We start from the raw sequence: 8,298 nt of genomic DNA on the forward strand, positions 1-8,298 counted from the left end.
CTCCAAGTTCCTTGTAGACTTTTTGATGACAGTCATTCTGACTGGTGTGACACAATATCCCATTGTAGTTTTGATTTGCATTTCTCTAATAATTAGTGATATTGAACATTTTTTCATGTGCCTATTGGCCATCTGTATATCTTCCTTGGAAAAATGTCTATTCAGGTCTTCTGCCCATTTATTGATTGGGTTGTTTGTTTTGTTTTTGATATTGAGTTGCATGAGCTATTTATATATTTTGGATATTAACCCCCTGTTGATCACACCATTTGCAGATATTTTCTCCCATTCCATAGGTTGTCTTTTTGTCTTGTCAGTAATTTCCTTTGGTGTGAAAAAGGTTTTAAGTTTGATTAAGTACTCAACCAGGACTTTGATCTCTCTTTGGCAGTGATGGTATAGACCACCTTTATGAACTCTCATCTTCCAATTTAAAAATGCTCTGAAGGAAAAAAAAAAAAAGTGTTCCCTGTCTTAATCTATACCTGCATGTATACCAATATGGTGGCCACTAGCTACTTGAAAAATGTCCAAGGAACATAGTATGACCGAGGAACTAAATTTTTAATTTTTATTTTCTTTTAATTCATTTAAATGTAAAAACTGAAGTAGTATAAAATTTGTTCTGCTAAAAGCACATATTTTTATTTTAATTGGACTATTTCACTTTAACCACTGAAAATGTAGCTTCTGAATTAAGACATGTAAAATACAGCTGATCCTTAAACAACACAGTTTAGGGCTCCAACCTTCTGCACCATCAGAAATCTGGATGTCACTTATAATTGGCCCTCTGAGTATGCAAGGTTCCTTCCCATCTGCAGTGTGGCATCTGCAGATTCAACCCACCATGACTGTGTAGCACTATGGTATTTACTACTGAAAAAAATTCACGTACAAGTGGATCCACATAGTTCAAACCCATGTTGTACAGGGGTCAACTGTACACTGATTTTTAAAGACTTAGTTAAAAAGCAAAAAGAAAAAAAAAAAGAATATGAGGGGGTTCCCACTGTGGCTCAGCAGGAATGAACCCAACGGTATTCATGAGGACGTGGGTTCAATCCCTGTCCTCACTCAGCAGGATAAGTGTTGCTGTGAGCTTTGGTGTAGGTCACAGACATGGCTCAGATCCTGTGTTGGGGTGGCTGTGGTGTAGGCTGATTTGCTCTGATTTGACCCCTAACCTGGGAACCTCCATATGCCACATGGGTGGCCCTAAAAAAAAAAGAATGCGGAATAATTCATCAATAGTTTTATGACGATTACCTGTTGAAAAGATAATAGTTTGGGCATTACTTATATTGGACAGTGAAGACCAACAACTATTAGTGTTTTGAGGGAATTTTTCTCTAGTATTTCTTGATTTTAATACTATTTTTTTTAGTTATGCAGAAATGCTAAGCGTTAACAGAAAGAACAAAGGATGAATGTGCATCCATCTCTAAAGAGTCAAGGTGGGGGGAAACTGTATTTCTCTCCCCAGAGACTCATGAGGAGCTGAACTCAGCTTCCAAATGGAAATAGAAGACAGCAGGTTAAATCCCTAGGGTTTTCATAAAAAAGTAACTGTTAATCATTACAGAGGCCCAAGCTAGCTCTTGCAGTCTCTTTATTACTTAATAAAAAAGAGTGCTGGATCCATATTTTACTACCATTTAATCTAAAGTCTATCAAAACAGGAGTCCCATTGTGGCACAGTGGAAACGATTCTAATATCCATGAGGTTGCAGGTTCAATCCCTGGCCATGCTCAGTCCAGTTAAGGATCCAGAGTTGGCGTGAGCTGTGGGGTATGTTGCAGACATGGCTCGGGTCCCGCATTGCTGTGACTGTGGTGTAGGCTGGCAGCTGCAGCTCCAATTGGACTCCTAGCCTGGGAACCTCCACGTGCCATGGGTGCGGCCCTAAAAAGCAAAATAAATAAATAAAAAATCTATCAGACAAAGGCAACAGCTTGTTTCATCTCTGAGTTTCAACTTTGTACCTGAACTTTTTAATTTCCTTTTCAAATCTTTGGTTTCAGTCTATAGTCCTTGACAAACTTCTGGTATAGAGAGATCTTGTCGGCAGTCTGGATTTTGAATTTGAGACCTTTTTATGTAGACCTTTTTTGGACCTCTTTATGCAGAAATGAGAAAGAGAAAATTTGCCTATGAACACTTGTGCATTTGTGCCTACCTATATATGACACAGCACAGAAAGTAATGCCAGAATAAAATTAAAATGAAACTGGCATTTTGGAGAAATTTGAACTTGTTGACTTAAAAAAATATGCACAACCTAAAAGTTGAGAGGTAGGTTTTATTTGGGGCAAAATAAGGACTATAGCCTGGGAGGCAGCATTTCAGATAGCTCTGGAAAAATACACTGGGAAGAGTTGGAGGGAACGTGAGTATGTATGTGATTTTGGTGAAGGGGGAGGTACATGCAACCAAGCATATATTTTAATATAAAGTTGCTGCTAGTCTTGTGAAGGTTACCACTAATCATGAGAAGAAGACGTCACCATGAAGGATTTTAGTACTTTTCTAGATACAAGGAGATGCAAGAATTGAGCTCATAAAGTCTTCTCCTGAAAATATCTATCTGAAAACCTGTTCTGCCAGTTTTCCCAGGACACAGAACACCTCACTTCTGATCTCCACCCTGAGCTCCTTTCAGGCGGTGTTGAGGGTTGGCAGCTCTGGTGGCTCATGACTCAGTCCACGTAGAGGCAGATGGCAAGTCCCAATCTCCCATTCACAAGCTGCTTTCAAAAGTAGGGGCAGGAGTTCCCGTCATGGCTCAGTGGTTAACGAATCCAACTAGGAACCATGAGGTTGCGGGTTTGATCCCTGGCCTTGATCAGTGGGTTAAGGATCTGGCGTTGCTGAGAGCTGTGGTGTATGTCACAAATGTGGCTCAGATCCCACGTTGCTGTGGCTGTGGTATAGACTGGGGGCTACAGCACAGATTAGACCCCTAGCCTGGGAACCTCCATATGCCATGAGTGTGGCCCTAGAAAAGACAAAAAAAAAAAAAAAAGTAGGGGCATCTGACTCCCTTCCAAAGAGTACAGTATGGAAATGGGGAAAGAATAACTTCACAGTAAAGAGACCAACTAAACACTATTATCAAGCACGTATTCCATTCAACATGAACAGTGACAAGCCATGTTGATAATATGTGCCATTGATAATGATATAATGAGAATGGCTCTTTATTTCTGTGACCCTCTCCAAAACACACAACTCCAGTCTAGCCATGATTTAAAAAAAAAAAAAAAAAAAAATCAGAAAAATCCCAAATGAGGGACACTGTACAAAATACCTGATGAATACATGTCAAAATTGTCAAGGTCATCAAAAACAAGGGAAGTTTGAGAAACTGTCACAGCCAAGAGGAGCCTAAGTTGGTATGATAACTACATGTAATGTGGAATCCTGAATGAGATCCTGGAATAGAAAAAGGGTATTAGATAGGAAAAAAAAAAAACTAAGAAAATCTGAATAAATTATGAACTTAAGCTAATAATAATGCATCAGTATTGATTCATTAATTATAGCAAATGTACCATAATAATAACATGATGTTAACAATAGGGAAAGTGGGGGCAGGGTATATGGGAACTCTCTGTACCTATGTTGTTCTAAAATTAAATAGTTATTAAAAAGAAAAAAGAAAAATGTTGCTTGTTTGTTCCAACGTGGGCCCCTAGAAGATTATTAAAGAAAATGAATATTAATGACTTGTTATGACCCTTGCTATAATAATGTCCTTGAATCCATGCCCAAGAACTACCTTATAAATATCATCATTGCAGAAAAGGCTTCTGGTAGTGCCTTCGTAATTAAAAGTCCCAAATAGTACTCCTCCCCTAAAGAAAAAGTGGATCCCCAGGTCACACAGAACAGGAACAGTTAATAGCTTCATCCTGGCCCATTGTAGTGCCCATTCTGCTGCTGGCTGGAAACTATTGTTATTCATGTCATTCATAATTGGATTTTCTTAGGAAAAAAAATATTTCTCAATGCAATAAAAATATCATAAAGTTCAAACTCTGAGTAGCAACTCTTAAAAACCCAATCTACTCCCTAGTGCAAAATGAACAAATTTGGAAAGAAACTTGTAGACATATGGAATAAAGTGTTAAATTTGCTAACCAGATTTTTCTGCTCGGTTTGTTTTCTGAATGTAGGTAATAAGTTAAAGTTAAAAATTGACTAATACTAGTTTCCAATTAAAAAGCAGAATCTCTGTGACTTCTTTGATTTCAGAAGACAAAGCTAGATTTTCCAAAAGATGCTACAAATTAAATAATATCTCATTATGCTTTCACGGATCACTGCTTCACAGGGAGTTTAATTATCATTAGGAGTGTGTGCAATTTTTTTGGGTAGAACACAAAAATGTGTTAATGAGAAAAACAGATCATTCATGCTACTCATTGAGCAAATATTGAACCAATATGTTCTATGTCCCAGACCCTATGCTGAGCAGATTATAATGGGGCCAAAAAGAGATGCAGGCCCTGTCCTCCTGGTATAGAACAATATTAACCAAGTAATTAATGTCAGACTATGTAACTAACTGGACTGAGCAGTCTCAACAACTTGGGTATAAACATACAGTTATTTTATTTTTCCAGCAAATGTTTTCAATTCTGTTCTGCTAATCCTCTTTTTTACTGGGTAGCAGGACCCCTAACATTGTCTCAGTTCTGGTCCATAATTTGCTGTCCCTTTCAGTTGTTAAAATAGAACGTCTTTGTTTCTCCAAAGAAGACATTTGTATCCTCCAAAGACAGATAGCTAAAAATCACAGGAAAAGATGCTCAACACTGCTAATTATTAGAGAAATGCAAATCAAAACTACAATCTAGTATCACCTCACGCCAGTCAGAATGGCCATCATCAAAATGTCTACAAACAATAAATGCTGTGGAGGGTGTGGAGAAAAGGGAACCCTCCTATGCTGCTGGTGGAAGTGTAAATTGGTAAAACTACTATGGAAAATATAGGGGTTCCTTAAAACACTAAAAATAGAACCACCATATGATCAATTCCACTCCTGAGTATGTAGGAGAAAACCGTAATTCAAAAAGGTACATGCACCCCAATGTTCATCACAGCACTCTTCACAGTAGCCAAGACATGGAAGCAATCTAAATGTCCATCAACAGAGGAACAGACAAAAAAGAGGTGGTTCATGTATACAATGTAATATTACTCAGCCATGAAAAAGAATAAAATAGGAGTTCCCGTCGTGGTACAGTGGTTAACGAATCCAACTAGGAACCATGAAGTTGTGGGTTCCATCCCTGGCCTTGCTCAGTGGGTTAAGGATCTGGCTTTGCCGTGAGCTGTGGTGTAGGTTGCAGATGCGGCTTGGATCCCACATTGCTGTGGCTCTGGTGTAGGCCGGTGGCTATAGCTCCGATTCAACGCCTAGCCTGGGAACCTCCATATGCCACGGGACCGACCCTAGAAAAGACAAAAAAAAAAAAAAAAAAAAAAAAAAGAATAAAAGAATGCCATTTGCGGTTAACATGGATGGATCTGGAGATTATCGTACTAAGTGCAGTAAGTCAGACAAAGACAAATAATCATACAACCTCACTTATATGTGGAATCCAAAAAATGATACAAATGAACTTATTTACAAAACAGAAACAGACCCACAGACTTCAAAAACAAATCTAAGGTTACCAAAGAGAGAGAGTGAAGGGAAGGAAGGATTGGGAGCTTAGGATGGCACATGCACATTATGGTATATGGAATGGATGGTGAACAGAGACCTGCTGTACAGCACAGGGAAATCTGCTCAATATTATGTGATGACATATATGGAATGCATATGTATATATGTATAACTGAATCACTTTGCTGTATAGCAAAAATGAACTCAAGAGTGTAAATCAACTATACTTCAGTACAATTTTTAAAACAGAATGTCTTTGGTTATTAGGAATCAATTTTATTTCTTTTAAAAGTTCAATCACTTGTTTAATAGAGGCTCCCCTTCCCTACCCTGCAATCTGACTTACAGCTTAGGTGGGTATAGGTGGAGTGTGATTGGCTCTTTCCCAACACACCCCTCCTTCCTGGAAGCTTCCCTCCTCCTGAGCCCAACCCCAGAGGGATGAGGGAGAAAGATGTCTGGTTGTGGGACATAGCAGGCAATACTGATGTTTGCTTTCTCTTGGTCATTTCCACTGCTCAAGCTTGCTGCCCATAAACATGATGTGGAGAGCCAGTGCCCAACCGGTTTGCCAATGAGGAATTTATCCCAAGTAACTCACTTAGGTTGAGCGGTCCCTTGGGAGATTCTGCCACACCTTCCAGCTGGTGGCCTCACATTGTATTCCTCTGATGTTCATGCCCCTTTGTCCCCCACTGGAACAGCAAGCCTGCCACTCCAACTCTGCTCCATGGTCCCAGTTCTGGAATGTATGGGAATGGGCAAAATTCATTTTCTGTACCTATCTAGAAACACAAATTTTCTTTCTGACCTGATCTTACTAAACACTGTCTTCCAAGGCCACTTTCCTGATCTTTCTTCTTCTCGGGCAGGAACAGTTTAACAAATCTAGTGGCAGATAGTACATCCAACTAGTAAAGGAAATGTCAGTTTTCAGATGCTTTCCTAATTACTAGCACGCTCTTGCCCACCACTCCCCACTTCCTGAGCTTCAGTGGAAACTAATCAAGCCTACCCCTTCCCCACAGAGAAATGAAAGGATGGAAATATTCCATGCTGGAGTTCCCATTGTGGCACAGGGGGTTAAGAACCCAACTATTATCCATGAGAATGCAGGTTCGATCCCTGGCCTCACTCAGTGGCTTAAGAATCTGGCATTGCCACAAGCTGCAGTGTATGTTGCAAATGCGGCTCGGATCCCACATCGCTGCAGCTGTGGTGTAGACAGACAGCTGCAGCTCCAATTTGACTCGTAGCCTGGGAATTTCTGTATGCCACAGGTGCAGCCTTAAAAAGAAAAAAAGAAAGGAAATATTCCATGATGCTGCTTTCAATGGTCACTTGGAATGTCAGCTAACTGCAGTGGCCCATGCCCTAGACTGTGAGATGCCTGAAGTTACTGGGCCCCCAAACAGGAAATTTGTGAAATTACAGATGAAACATATGTGAAATGTGTGCAGGAAATAGAGCCTGAACAATCCAGATGTAAAGCATCTGTTTTGCAGTATCTATTAGGAACACAACATATGCCTACCCTATGACACAGCAATTTTACCCCAGGAGTATACTCAATAAAAGCAAGTACACAAGCACCTCAAAGGCGCACTAGTGTTCACAAAAGCACTTTTCATAATAGCCAAAACTGAAAAGGAAAATAGAAATTTACTAGGACAGCTAAATAAATTGTGGCATTCACACAAAGGAATACTTTGAAACAAAGAAAAGAGACAAACTCCTGCTATAGGTAACATGGATGAATTTCGAAAATTATAATATTGGAGTTCCCGTCGTGGCGCAATGGTTAACGAATCTGACTAGGAAGCATGAGGTTGCAGGTTCGGTCCCTGCCCTTGCTCAGTGGGTTGACGATCCGGCGTTGCCATGAGCTGTGGTGTAGGTTGCAGACACGCCTGGGATCCTGCGTTGCTGTGGCTCTGGCGTAGGCTGGGGGCTACAGCTCTGATTGGACCCCTAGCCTGGGAACCTCCATATGCCGAGGGAGCGGCCCAAAGAAATAGCAAAAAGACAAAAAAAAAAAAAAAATTATAATATTGAGGGAAAGGAGCCAGAAGGAAAAAGTAGCTAATATATGATACCATTTATATGAAGTTCAAAATTAGGCTACCATAAACAATGGTGCTTAGTGTCAGATAACAATCAGCCGTGAGGAAGAGGGGTGTATTGTGGCAGAAAAATGGGTGCTTCTAATGCTCTAGTTCTTGATCCAAAGTGTTCATTGAGCTCTACACTTATAATCTGTGCAGTTTCCTATGAAAGAAATGAGTTACACTTCAACAGAATGGCTATGTTAAAAAAAAAAAAAAAAAAGGCCATCTAATTCCTTCTTGAAAAAGTTAACCATTGTTATATAAAAACTGTGGCCAAAGAAGCTGATTTAACACATGCAGCCTTAGAAGTTAGGACTCCTATATCCCCAGATGAAGAATGACTTTTCATTTGGAGCAAACTTATGAATTATTTTCCTCATTTTCAATTCTAAGTGTTCTTTGCAAGTACAAAAGTGAAGTGAGAACTGGCAAGGTATTGGCTCCACCAGCAAAAGTGTTCAGTGACATCGGTTTTCTATCAAAGTCTTCAGATGCTTCAGAGAAAAAGT

The sequence above is a fragment of the Sus scrofa genome, chromosome 8 (assembly GCF_000003025.6).
Source record: "Sus scrofa isolate TJ Tabasco breed Duroc chromosome 8, Sscrofa11.1, whole genome shotgun sequence".
NCBI classification, from domain to species: Eukaryota; Metazoa; Chordata; class Mammalia; order Artiodactyla; family Suidae; genus Sus; species Sus scrofa.